This window comes from Belonocnema kinseyi, chromosome 8 (assembly GCF_010883055.1).
Source record: "Belonocnema kinseyi isolate 2016_QV_RU_SX_M_011 chromosome 8, B_treatae_v1, whole genome shotgun sequence".
NCBI lineage: Eukaryota > Metazoa > Arthropoda > Insecta > Hymenoptera > Cynipidae > Belonocnema > Belonocnema kinseyi.
The window spans coordinates 144,516,360-144,530,999 of NC_046664.1; the positions used below are offsets into that span (position 1 = coordinate 144,516,360).

General features: G+C 33.9%; 1 protein-coding gene across 5 annotated transcripts in view; it reads left to right on the top strand.

Annotated features, from left to right (window-relative positions):
• LOC117179148 overlaps nucleotides 1-14,640 on the top strand; it is a 321,121-nt gene that overhangs the window by 45,399 nt on the left and 261,082 nt on the right. The window contains exon 2 of one of the 5 annotated variants that reach the window (XR_004467869.1): nucleotides 5,927-6,272. The exons of the other annotated variants lie outside the window; for them this stretch is intronic. The gene's annotated coding sequence lies outside the window, so the exon portion shown is untranslated. The remainder of the gene's footprint in view (nucleotides 1-5,926; nucleotides 6,273-14,640) is intronic. 5 annotated transcript variants of the gene reach the window in all.

Genomic DNA, 14,640 nt, shown 5'->3' on the forward strand with positions numbered 1-14,640 from the left:
TGAGGCGAATTACCCTGTCGCTGACTTTCTCTGTCAAAGTGTATGGGGGGGGGGGAGTGATAGCAATTTTGGGTATCTATAAACCTTCTAATGCCAACTATATTAAAGAACTTGAATCTGAAATATTTACACTTTTTCCAAATTATAATAGTATGCTACTTACTGGAGATTTAAACACTAATTTTAAATAGAAAACTAACCCAACTAAAATTTGAAATCTGTAATTTACTCCGCGGGACTCCCTATAGTGCGACATAATTCCACTGATCATTCTAATTTTACTAGTACACACATAGGCTTAATTATTGCAGATGACCTTGACGAAGTAATATCCTATTCACAGCAACCAAGCCCGTTCCAATCTAACCATGATCTTAGCAACATTGAATATCGAATGTCCAGTAATCTCCCACCTAAACCTACTCCTATATTGACACGAAATCTTTCACTTATCAATGAACATGAGTTTCAAGATCATTTAATGTCATATTATTGGACGAATTTATCTTCAGTTCGTAACGTGAATACAAAGATAAATGGTTTAATTACCATTTTGACCGATTGCATTTAATGAATTCGCGCCTTTATACGTGCCACGTTCTAGAAGGGAAATAGTCCCATTGTTTATTTCTGAAAATTAGAGAATTAATAAGAATAAGGGACACGAAACTTAGAATAGCAAGAAGGACTAAGAATAGTAGTATACAAGCGTAATTTCGAAAACTTAAGAATCTTGTTTAAACGAAAATTAGAAGTTCCTTACTACATTGATGTTGAAATCCATTAAACTACTTCAAACTGCCGCAGAGTCTAGCCAAAAGCACTTTTTGTGGACAAAACTCTGTCTACAATCCAATTTTCAATGGATTTGGACTTTTTTTTAAATGACCTTAAGGCTTTCGGGTATATCGAGTCGGTGCGAAGATTTCGATTGGGCTAAACCAAAATTTTTTATTTAAAAACAAAACAAACAATATTTTTACCCTAACTTTTAAGATCTACCTCTTTTTTTAAGATCTGCGAATTGATTTAAGAAGAGCCTCAGTCAGTGTAATTACTATCTAGCAATAGTTTTCAGTAGATTAGAGTGAGAAAAAAAATTGTTTATAATGTTTTAAAAAAATTAATGAACAAAAGGCATTTTTTGTGATTCGCAATTATTAGTTGTTAGAAATTTAAAGTTTTTATATACAATGAGAGGAATGTATGCCTAATTATGATTATCTAAAAGTGTCTGCTGCTTGGCAGCATTATTTAAACAAATTTTATAGATAAATACACAGTTTTATATGTCACAATGAATAGGCTCCATATTTTTGCAGAATAGACACAAAAATGTCTTGCCAATGACTCCTTGTTGTCATTTGTTTTGAAATTAACAACAACTAGTAATTATTTAAATAATATTTATAAACAAATTACCTATTTTAACATGATTTCACGAATATTGCCAATTTTTTCTTGCGAAGCCTACTAAATATGTATAGTTAGTGATTCCTAGCTGTAATTTTTAATTATTTAAACAAATTTCATAAACAAATGTACATTTTGGTCACTTTTGCAGGAACAGGCTTTTTTTCCGTGGAGTAAGCTAGAAATGTGTTACCATTGACTCCTTGTTGCCTTGTCTTTTCCAATCAACAAGAACTGTTGATTATTCAAGTAATATTTATTTAGAATAGCACAGTTTGACAATTTTTCTATGAAAAGTATTAATTTTCTTTGCCGAATCAACAATAAATATCTTGCCAATTATTCCTTCTTTTGACATTTTTCTAATTAGGAAAAAGTATTGATTATTTACACAATATTTATTAACACATTCACAGTTTGACCATTTTTCAATGATAAATTTTTTTGCGGAGTGAGCTAAATAATCCAAGGTCATTACATGTATTAATCAAAGGTATGATGGGTTTTTAGTTATAGTGTTATCAAATTATGTATTTATTGGGAATCGTATCTTGACAACAACCGATGATGTGAATAATTTATTCCATAAAATATCATGAGTCTTCCTGAAAAGGTGAACTGCTTTTGGTCCTAAAGTTTTATTAGCGTACATAATGAACAGTGGTTAAACATCTTCACCATCGCGATGGTCAATCGTCATGGTCATCGCATCGTCAAGGTAGCAGTTGTTGAATAAAGGTTTTTTTTGCTTTTTTAATTAACTTCTACATTTTTTTTACTTTTATTTTATTTTTTTGTTTCTTTTTTTCACAGAACTTATTTAATGAAAGTGAAGTTTTTACCAATAACGCTTCAGCATCATCCGATAGGGCTTTTATTTTTCCCTTATCTTTGACCCTTGAAGAGCTAATCGTAGGATCTGAAGATATCAGGAGGTAATGGATGATATCATTATTGGTCAGTACTCGATTCGATATTCTGCTATTTTCGCGCCTAGCGTTGCGAAAATTCTTGTTATTAGCCTCCAGCAGTGTAACGTCGAAAGACCGAATTTGTAATCACTTTCGTTGCACTTGAGCTGTTTGACATGAGTCAAATTATTTATGTATTTTGGGCCAACTCGACAAATGTTGCAACAATTTGAGGCTTTTTGTTCACATAGAACATTGAAAACTTTGCCATCTATCATTGTGCATTTCAAATCAAAGCGCAATTTGAACATCACATCGTTGACTTGAATTTCATATCATTCAACTTTCTCAAGAAAGCTCGTGAAGTGATTGTATTCTTGTAAAGTGAGCAGGCTGTTCTCTTTTACAGATTCAAACTTCATCGTCCGACAGAAATGCACTGAATTGGGTGTCTCGTTACTCCAAATAACATTGTCCTCAGCTTTTAACTGAAGAGGAACAAACGATAACAAAAATATGGAAGAATCATCCACATTCTTATTATTTGTTTTGCATTTAAACTTATCATTTGATTTTTCCTCATTAGCAGTAGAATCAGATAAGTCATCATCACTGTTTTTAACATCATTGGACATGTTTTCATTATCTTTAAACTTAGCATCAATCTCCATTTGGCAGGACACTTTTGGCGCGTAGTTTGTTGTTCACTAGCGCCATCCATTCCCCATTTACCTACGAGAACTATAGTTTTTTAGAAAGTTCTTCCAGCTCATCTTTATTGAATTTTGAAAGGATTCTCTTTACTGTGCGCCCCAATAATGATATAAAGTGTATCTCGGCTTCTGATTCGGATACATTAATGTGGTCAGATTCTGGATAGCAATCATTTTTAGCTTCTACAATCCTTTTATAGGAAGGAAACGATTTCTGACCACTAAAAATTTCAGCATGCACTTTTAACTTATGATATTTTCTTGCTGTCAAATCTAAGTCCACGTACATTGCTAAAATGTTACGGACATCAGTGTCCTCATTTGAATCCCTTACTTCAGATTCTGTAGCATTTTTGGACAGATTTTCTTTCATTCTCAATGCTCTTTCCAACTCTTGTTTCGAATGATTGACAGTAAGTTCATTGATACGTCTCTTCTATGTTTTCTCTGACCCCTCTTCATAAGATAAACGTGGACGACCCATTTTTTTTATCATCGAGAAGATTTCTTACTTCCGGCACACCATTATCTTATGCATCAATCTCAAGATTATCACTAAAGTCCACCATGAAATCACTTTCCAAGAACATTTGCGTACTTACTGATAAATTGACTTTTATTTCGTGTCACACTTCGCGACTGTCTCCAAATGTCGACTGATCATTTCTTCTAACCGAATATACAACATGTTTTCCTGATTCCTATTCCTTTTTATAAAATTTTTGAATGCAAAAATGAATTACAGAATTAGTACTTCATGTAATATCATTTGGAATAGTGACTCGAACCAAAGTAGTAGTAAGATCGATGCGATAATGGATGACATCAAAAGTGCAAACCAATTATCTTAAGAACAGTTAATGTAAATAAAAATAAAGCTGCATTATACATTCTATCCACAATATTGTCGACAGTGGCGCAATATGACACGGAATATAAGTCAATTCATCAGTAAGTACGCAATGTTTTTGGTAAGTGATTTCACGGACTTGCTGCAATCATTCGAAACAGGAATTCGAATATTGTTTAAATAATGAACAGTTCGTGTTAATTGGACAAACAAGGCAACAAGTAGTCATTGGTAAGACATTTCTAGCTTACTGCACGAAAAAAATAAGCATATTCCTGCAAAAGTGACCAAAATGTAATTTACTTATGAAAATTATTTAAATAATTAACTTTTCTTATTCGTTGGCAAAGTATCATAGCAAAGAGTGATTGGAAATACATTTTTACTTTATTGCGCAAGGAAAATAACGCCAATTGTTGGAAATATGGTCAAAAAGTGTATTTAATTATAAAAAATTGTTTAAAAAATTAATATTTTTTATCAGTTTGAATAAAATTACAGTTAGGAGTCACTAACGATACATCTTTTGTGGGTTTCGCAAGAAAAAATTGGCCCCATTTTGACATCATGTTAAAAAAGTGAATTTGCTTATAAATATAATTGAAATAATTACCAGTGTTTCTTAATTTAAAAAAAATGACAACAAGGAGTCATTGAAAAGACATTTTTGGTCGATTCTGCAAAAAAATGGAGCCTATTCATTGTGACATACGAAAACTGTGTATTTGTTTATAAAAATTGTTTAAATAATGCTGCCAAGCAGCAGATATTTTTGAATGATCATAATTAGGCATACATTCCCCTTATATTCTATATAAAAACTGAGAATTTCTAACAACTAATAATTGTGAATCACAAAAAATGCCTTTTGTTCATTAATTTGTTTAAAACATAAACAATTTTTTTCTCACTCTAATCTACTGAAAACTATTGTTAGATAGTAATTACACTGACTGATATTGTTCTTTAATTAATTCGCAGATCCTAGAAAAGAGGTACATCTGAAAAGTTATGGTAACAATATTGTTTATTTTGTTGTTAAATAACAAATTTTGGTTTAGTCCAATCGAAATTCTAGCACCCACTCGATATACCCAAAAGTCTTATGGTCATTTAAAGAAAGTCCAAATCCATTGAAAATTGGGTTATAGACAGACTTTTGTCCACAAAAAGTGCTTTTGGCTACTCTGTGTCGCCTCTAATTCACTTTTGCAAACATTCGATGAACATGATTTATTTTTTTGCCGATATTACACTTAAGAATTTCTTTAAGAAGGTAACGGAAGTTAATTCTAATACGATCGGTATGGATGGAATTTCGATGAAAATGATTCGGTTAGCTCTCCCAGTTATTTTCCCAATATTGTGGGAGATTCATGATGCATCTCTACAAAGTGGTATTTTCCCAGGTATATGGAAAAAGGCACTAATTTGAAAGATACCTACAATTTTTAGTCCTACTACTACTAAAGACTTCCGGCGCTTTTTCTATCCTTAATGCATTATCAAAACCACTTCAATGGATTGTGCACAGGCAATTAACAAATTACCTAGATACCAATAAATTATTAGACCCTGTGCAATCGGGATTCAGAGTCAAACACGGTACACTTACTACGTCCCATAAAATCACTACTGATGTTAGGATGTCGATGGACAAAAAGCAGATTACTGTTTTTGTACTTTTTGATTTTTCTAAAGCCTTTGACACTGTGAACCATAGTTCACTTTTGCAAAAACTTAAATTATTCAAAATGTCCAGTTCAGCAATACATTGGTTTGATTCCTACGTATTTGAGTAATCGTACTCAAAGGGTAAAGACTAAACGCTGATCTGTCTGAATGGGTAGTAGTTGAAAGTGGAGTCCTGTAGGGGTCCGAACTGCACCTACGCTTTTAAACTTGTGTACCTCTGACCTTGAAAGTAATTTAAAATTTTGTAAGTACCTTATATACGCTGATGAACTCAAATTGTACCTTTCTGGACCTGACGCCGAACTGAATACAATTCTCAGTTAATGTTAAGATTGTTTTTTAAGATTCGGTCAAGGATTCAGGATGCTTGCTCAACCGTACTCTGTCTTGGAAAGAGCATTCAATGGATATTTCTCGGAACACCCAGAGAATTCTACAGCAAGTAAATAAAAATAAAGACTCTTTGTCTACCTCAACTAGGATTCTACTAGTTACGTGTTTGATTTTGCCGTTGGCTGATTATAGATGGATTGCTTACGACGATAAAACGGATGAACTCAATGGGAAAATAAAACGGCCATTAACTGCATGTATCCGTTTTATACAACTTACCAAAAACTAAACACATTACTCTATATCAGGAGACAGCTGGGTTCTTGCCTGTGGTGAAAAGAAGACTATTTTTTTATGGTAAATTTTCTCTTTACCATATTTATAAATGAAGCTTCGCATTATTTAAGTGAATATTTTACTTTGGCTCATAAAGACCATCTTAATAATGCCAGACTGCGTGAGAGGAACTTAGCTTTAAAAATAACAAAGCATAGATCATGTAAACTGCAAAGATCTTTTACGGTTAGAGGGGAACGTCTATGGAATAGAATACCATTAACTATCAGGGAAGCGCCCTTTTACTATCATTTTAAAATCGAATTTTTTCAAGTATTTCATTAATAATCCAAATTATTTATTTGAAATTACCTATTGGCAACATTATTTATTATTATAATGACCTTCTAATAATAATTTAGTCTAGGATTTTATTTAGCACATCGTATAATTATATATGTATAATTTTTCGCCTCATTAGCATAAACGAACAATCTTCAAATCCTACATCTAAAATCTTTTCGCATAAATACCAAAGGTTTTTAAACCCTTGGTCAACATTTCCTCTCTCTCCCTCTCCCCCCTTTCCACCCTATCTTGTGCTATACTTCTTTGACCCACAAATCATTAACCTACAAAGCTTAGAACTACAAACTCTAGGCACAAGTATCATACATGTTCAAACCCTAGATCTGCATATCCTCTCTCCCTCTCCCACCTGCTCCGCCCTGTCACTCTTGCGCTATACTTCTTTGATCTCCAAACCTTTCACCTACAAGCCTTAGAACTACAAACTCTAGGCACATGTACCATACATGAAGAGGGGAAATTTGTAGGTCAAGGAGGTTGTAGGTTTAGGGATTGTGGGTTTATGGGTCTGTGCTTATGTGGTTTGTTAACTTTTTAATTTCGAGAATGAGACTTATGAGGATTTGAGCTGTATCAGGTTTTTGCCTATGGAAGAATCGATTTCCCGCCATTTTTCGTGATTGACGGAAAATCCTGAAGTGATGGATTTATATCTGTTGAAATTGGACTGAGTGATCTCGAATTTAAGATAGCCTCTATTTCGACGGAGAGTGTGTAAAATTCTTCGAATGTAAATAGGCTGTTCGAAGTCACCCGTTTAAATCGATGTTTATATGACTTTACACCAGCTTCCCACAGTCCGCCAAAGTGCGGGACTGAGGGGGGAATAAATTGAAAATCAACACCGATACTGCTAGAGAAATCAATGATTTTATCTTTGAATCTTTCAGGTTTAAACAAAACATGTAACTCATTCAATTCATTTCTACCGCCTTAAAAATTAGTACAGTTGTCAACATATATGGACTTGGGTTTGCCACGTCGTGCAATAAAACGTTGGAAAACTCCTAGAAACCCTTCCGTAATCAAATCGCTTACTACCTCAATATAAATCGCTTTTATTATTATACAGACGAAAACGGATATTTAAATTTTGACCCTTTTTTGAGTTCTATATTTTCGCTCTTTTAAATTAGATAACAATTAGAATGATAATATCTAATTATTAAACCTGTTAAGAAATTTGTCGTTGGACGAATGAAAGTTCCGAATTTTGCAAATTCATCCGACCAGCAATAGTCCATCTTCACATAAAAATGGATCTAAATTATAAATTTTACTCTTTCTGTTCAGAGAATCACCCTTTGTTAACCTTTCAATTAATTTGTAAAAACAAGATCTGTGGACACATCGGCTGATAACTATTTCGGTATGCTTTAATTCTACAGTTTTCAAAGAACCTTTAAATTGACGATACTTAGGTCAGAATCTAAAACGGAATTCCATTACCCTTTTCAGTTTAGTGCAACACGAGATTTAGAACTTAAAAGAGAACACTGTACCCGTCCGTTATCGCTTTTAGAACGAACATATAAACAGGCTCCATATCCCTTCTCGCTCGCATCACTAAAATCATGTAGTTGAACTCTCTTTGAATTATGAATCATGATATTTCTTGAAAATGAAACATTATTTATTGATTCTAATTGGTTACAAAAGTTAATCCACTTATAATGAATAGATTCAAGTAATGACTCTTCCCAGTTAACTTTAGATTGCCAAAGTTCTTGCATTATTTGTTTCACATTTAAAATTATCGGACCAAGGAAACCTAAGTGATCGAATAATTTGACAATTTCCGATAAAATGACTCTTTTCGTGATGCCCTGATGAACTGTAGGCGTCTTAATTGAATAAACTAAGGCGTCATCTCGAGCCTTTCAATTCAAGCCGGGCGTTTTGGCTACATAATCTTTGTTTATTTTAAAATCGGTATCTAGACATTGATCGCGTATGCCTTCAAGTATGCCGGACTCATTCGAAGCCCCTTGTCGCATCTTTAGTTGAGCTCGACTTAAGAGTTTAGTCATTTGATAACACAGCCACACAAAAAAAAGTTTGCGGATCTGGTAACAAGAAACACGTATTCCTATGGATTTTGGGGTGCTGAATTCAAATTCGGTTTTAAAAAATCACCCATCACGTCATGGTTGAGCCATAACCTCAAAAAATGACGAAAAATCGTGCACTGAGGCAAATAAATTTCAAAATAATGCCAGTGATGCAAATTTTCAGTTTAAAAACATGTCGACAACTGTGAAGGATCAACCCTTGCCTGATATCAACTTATTTAACATAACTTTACGACCAGAACCTGACGTCACCTAACCTGAATGAACAGAAATTTATTGAACTACACGTAAAGCTCTGGAAGCATATTTTCCCAATAGCAAATGTGTGCTACATCGAATGGGTCAACTCGAGCCTAATCTAGAAATAAATCTAACCTAGCCTAATCTAACCTCACGAAACACAATTAAACTGATTGTGTTGTCCCGTTGTGTTTGCGGTACCGTATGAATCAGCTTGGGCTTAACCTGCAAAGAGGTAAAACCTATCCTAACCTAAAAAAACCTGACCTAACCTAACTTAACTTCACGTAACACAATTAAACTGATTGTGTTGACCCGTTGTGTTTGCGGTACAGTTTCATTCAGCTTCGGCCTAACCTACATAGAGGTTTAACCTATCTTAACCTAACAAAAACTGACCTGTGTGCTATATTTAATAGGTTAACTCGATCTTTACCAACAAATGAATCTAACTTAACAGAACCTAACGAAATTTTGCTTAACGCAACACAACTTAACTTAAGTGTTCGCGTTGTAACACAATAGAATTCATTTCATTGTACTACAGGTGGTTAAAAATTTAGACGCACATTACTCATTTGAAGAAACTTAGAACTACAAGTAGAATTGACCCCATTTCAATTAACCTAACAATGTTTATATCAATTAAAATGTAGAACTGTAACTTAAACATGCAAATGAATAAGAGTTTTATTCAAAATTTTTTTACTGCTAATAATGTCAAAATATGAAAGTACGCAAGAACAGGGTTGCCAGCGTAATCGGTTAGGTTAGGTCAGGTTTTGTTAGGTTAGGATAGGTTAAACCTCTATGTAGGTTAAGCCGAAGCTGAATGAAACGGCACCGCAAACACAACGGGACAAAACAATCAGTTTAATTGTGTTTTGTGAGGTTAGGTTAGGCTAGGTTAGATTTATTTCTAGGTTAGGCTCGAGTTGATCCATTCGATGTAGCACACATTTGCTACTGGGAAAATATGCTTCCAGAGCTTTACGTGTAGTTCAATAAATTTCTGTTAATTCAGGTTAGGTGAGGTCAGGTTCTGTTGGGTAAAGTTATGTTAAATAAGTTGATATCAGTCAAGGGTTGATCCTTCACAGTTGTCGACATGTTTTTGAACTGAAAATTTGCATCGCTGGCATTATTTTGAAATTTGTTTGCCTCAGTGCATAATTTTTCGTCATTTTTTGAGGTTATGGCTCAACCATCACGTGATGGGTGATTTTTGATACCGAATTTGAATTCAGCGCCCCAAAATCCATAGGAGTACGTGTGTCTTGTTACTAGATCCACACACTTTTTTTTGTGTGGCTGTGTAATTAACGTCTCTCGCCTCTTTACATATGTTAGCTCTAATAATGAGATTATCCACATACAAATCCCTTTTCAATATATTCGCCGACAAAGGAAGATAATGATCTTCATCCTTAAATAATTGATGCAAGCATCCTATGGCTAAAAAAGACGATGGAGAAAAACCGAAAGTAACCGTAATTAGACAATCTTCTAATGTCTGATCATTTTTAGGCCACCAAAGTTTTTTATACTGCCGATCTTCTTTGCGAATTAAGAACTGTGGGAACATTTTTTCAATGTCTGCTATGAGCACGTAATTATGAAAGCGAAAACGGATCATTAATGAAAATAGATCATCTTGTATTGTTGGACCGACCATCAGGAGTTCATTTAAAGAAAGGCCAGACCTACTTTTAGGTGAAGCATTAAACACTACTCTTAAGTTAGTAGTATTACTGGAACTGTTCATAACACCGTGATGTGATAATATAAAAGCCTGCCTTATCGTGAGATGAATTTATCAATGACATGTGATTTAATTCCAAGAAATTTTGAATAACCGCTGTATATTGTTCTTTAAATTCTGGATTCTTTCCAAATCTCTTTTGTCGTTCTTTTAATATTTTTAATGCAATCTGTTTTGAGTCGCCCAATGTTTTCGTTGTCGCTCTGAACGGTAAGGCTACTATATATCAACCGACTTGATATCGTGTCACGTGTTGTTTAAAATGTGTTACTAGACAATTATTAGTTTTTGCGATCTTCGAATTGTTTGCGAGATCTAAACCTCCGCCAATTATCCAGCCCAATCGAGTTTTTTGTAAATAAAGGTCATTACCGTTTCGAGATAAATTTATGGAACCTATCGATAAAAGAGATAGGCTCGTTCCTGCACCTATGAGCATCTCAATAGTCCTAGGTATGTTGTTTACAGCTCCAACAGAAAAATATTATTTTAACATCGGGATTTTTAATTTCTTTACGAGGTGCATTATTACAAAATTCGTGGTTGAACACGTATCAAGTAATATTCTTGCTTTTGTTCGATTTTTCTTGTGATCAAATACTTTAACTATAGCACTTGTCATTAATTGACACGTTGGCGAGGAAACTAAAGACTTTAAAATGATTTCCGAGACTGGCTTTAATTGTCACGGTTCATTGATTTTGTTCGAATCTTATGATTTAGAAAAGTGTAGTAAAGTATTGTGACGTTTCCGACACTTTTTACAAGTTCCGAATTTGCAATTCTTCGCTTTGTGATTACGTAGACAATTATAACATAAACTCGCATCTTTTATGACTTTAATACGCTCCTCAACAGTTAAAGCCAAGAATTTACTGCATTTAAATAGATAATGTGGCTCAGTACAGAGAGAACATTTATTGGATGTATTAGTCATGAAAACCTGACGTTTGAAATCATCTTTGCTCTTTTAAAGGGAGGGGGGGGGGGTCTCTATCAGAATTTTGAGCAGTATTATCGTTTTTACTTTTAGAAATAACGGGCTGCAGTTCTGTATAAAAAATCAGTTAAATATTCTAATTTTGGAAATTCTCCGTTTTTAATGGTTTCGTCCCATTTTTCCAACGAAGATTTCTGAAGTTTTTCTTCGATAATAGCAACTATTATTCCATGCCTTACATTTACTCCTAATGAAGCTAATTATTGGAGATGCTGTTGTGCTTCATCAGCGAGAGTGATCAATCCCTGATAGGATTCTTTTTCTTGAACTGGTAATCGTAGTAATAAACTAAGATGACGCGAAGTGAGGGTACGTTTATCTTCATACGATTTTCGTAAAACATTCCATGCACGATCGAAATTATCATTAGTAATAGCAAAAACTTGAATTTTACGTAGTGCCTCATCGTTCAGTGCGGATTTTAGATATTGTAGTTTTTCTACATTACTTATGTCATCGGAGTTATTTATCATTGTGTTAAAAGTGTCTCTAAAAGATAACCACTCTTCTACCTTACCATTGAACGTCGGTAATCGTGCTTGCGGTAGTTTTATCTTTCTTCTATTGTTGTGTGCGACCGATCCGCTTGCGATACACGGATTTGAAGTTGTGTCTTGATTTTCTGTTTGTAAGCTAATATTAAATTGAGATGAGAGGGGTGTCACGTATTTATGATTCGCGTCAATCTGTGCTAGAAATTCCTTAAATCTAGTTACATGCTCTCTGATTGTTGTGCTTTTTTGTAAAAGTATACTTGATCGATGAAAATTCTCCATTGTCGAAATAGAGTATGAGTGGAATTATTCGCGAATAAAACTTAAATGATTGTATGAACGTATCCCAAATTAATATGAACTATGTATTCATATAAATAAAATAACGGACACTTTTAATAAGGACCACAAATGTACATACCCAGTTTTGCCTTTACTCTGCCTAGATGATTTCGAGATGTTTTAAACGAATTGTCTCAATGTATTGCTCGTGAGTTATTTTAAACGCATTGCCTCTATGTCTTGAAGGTGAAGTGTTTCATACGCATTGCCCTCTGTGTCTTGCAGATGAGGTGTTTTATATGCATTGCCTCAACTGGAATTGATACAGGCTGTATTGTCTGGTAAGCACTCAGATATATTGTTTTTTTAAACGCATTGCCCTGTTGTATTTGAAGACACTGTTTTGATGTGATTGTTTGATAAAAGGTCGAGCTTATTATTCTACTTGTAAAGATTCTTGAACGAGAGTCCAATGATGGCCAATTCCAGCATTGATTTGAATGTGTAATGCACTTGTGAAACAATAGTAACACTTTTATAGTTACATAGAAATCACTCACTATCATTTGCACTGATTTTTGTAAGAGCTGTGATCGAACTCAACAGCTTGATTGTTTCTCTTTTTGAGAATTGATTAATTAATATTTGAGTTAGTATTACTTCCGTCGATACACTGATTCAGTGATTATTGTTTCAATCAATCCGGTTAGAAGGACCATGTTTATTTTGCACTTAATAAATTAGGAATATTAAGGCAATCATTCCGTATAAATAGATCCACTTGATTTGAACAAAATTACAAAATTTTTATTTCATTCGAAGAGTAAAAGATTAGAGTACATATCTCTTTCAAAGTTCTCTTCATACTAAATCTTTCTCCCTGGTCCCTAGACCTCACACACTTTTTAAAGCAGGGTTAATATAAACAAGATAAAGATGTTTCGATGTAGCATATCGTCAAGTAGATCGAATATAATACAGTTGAGGCTTGAACTACTCAGCCACCAACTTGTAAGTCCCACATTCCCTTGTACGAACTTTACATTCAGAAGAGAAAATTCAGTTGCAGCGTGTAAAAATACCATGCGTCAGTAAAATCACTTTCCTTAGATTGAAAATTACATCGAGATTTTTAATTTCACCAAAGATCTTTGGTTTTACGCTGACGAAAATTGGCATATTTTTTATTTATAATGAATTGAAAACTTAGAATAATTAATCAAATAATATGTGAAAACGAAAGCATTTTCTAATTCTGGAACATTTTGATTTTTAATGCGAGGAAATTGACAACTATGTTCAAATTTTTTTACACCTTTCACACAAAAATAGATCAAATTTGAGCTATTTCTATTTTGCCTTTTACATTTTCTGCTATTGCAACAAGAAAAATCAGCTATTGAAAACGTATATTTCATATTTTTGTGACGGAATATATGAATTTCAAAAAAATACCCATAGTATCTTTCGTATTTTAGGTAGGTGGTAACGTGTCCGGCTTGTGTTTATTCAATCTCCATAAAATTGTACGAAGTTTTAGCTTTCGAGTATTCGAATCCTGTCGCCCTAATAAATTTTATTTTCCTTTTTTTCACAAAATGAAGTTCACTTTATTTGTGTAAAATAACTGGCCGAATCGGAATATCACAATCGCTCAATTGCAAATTCATCGCTAGGTGGATTCTTACCAATTTTCTTAAGCTTACTGCGATACACGAGGGTCCTTTTATTTACATCCACCAGAGATGTAAAATTCATTCGATGTTTTTTACAGTGTAGGTTGCGCAAGAACATCAGTTGCTACTGCATGATCTTGCGGTTCAGATTTCTGTAGTTAATGTTCATTATCGACGTTTTTTTACGTCAAATTAATCTGTTGTTTAATCTCCATTGCTTGGTCTTCTGATATGTATAGATTATTCCTGATGTGCTTCTCTTTCATTGTGGTTTTCCGCTTGATGCTCTGCAACGATATTTTTTTTGAGGTGGTTGGCGGCAAATTACTAACGCTGGCCAAAGAATCCTCGGCCAGAACACATGATGTTCTACTGTTTAACATTTGTCACAGTTGTTATTTCTGGCCAGCTGTTTGATTAGTGATATATTCAAAAGTGATGTATTCAAAAGACTCGAAGATTTCTATGGGATTTACTGTTCCTCTTAGATTCTTTCCTCTTCGTTCTCTGTCTGCTTGGCATTCGAAACCCTATCAGTAGCAATGCAAAAATCA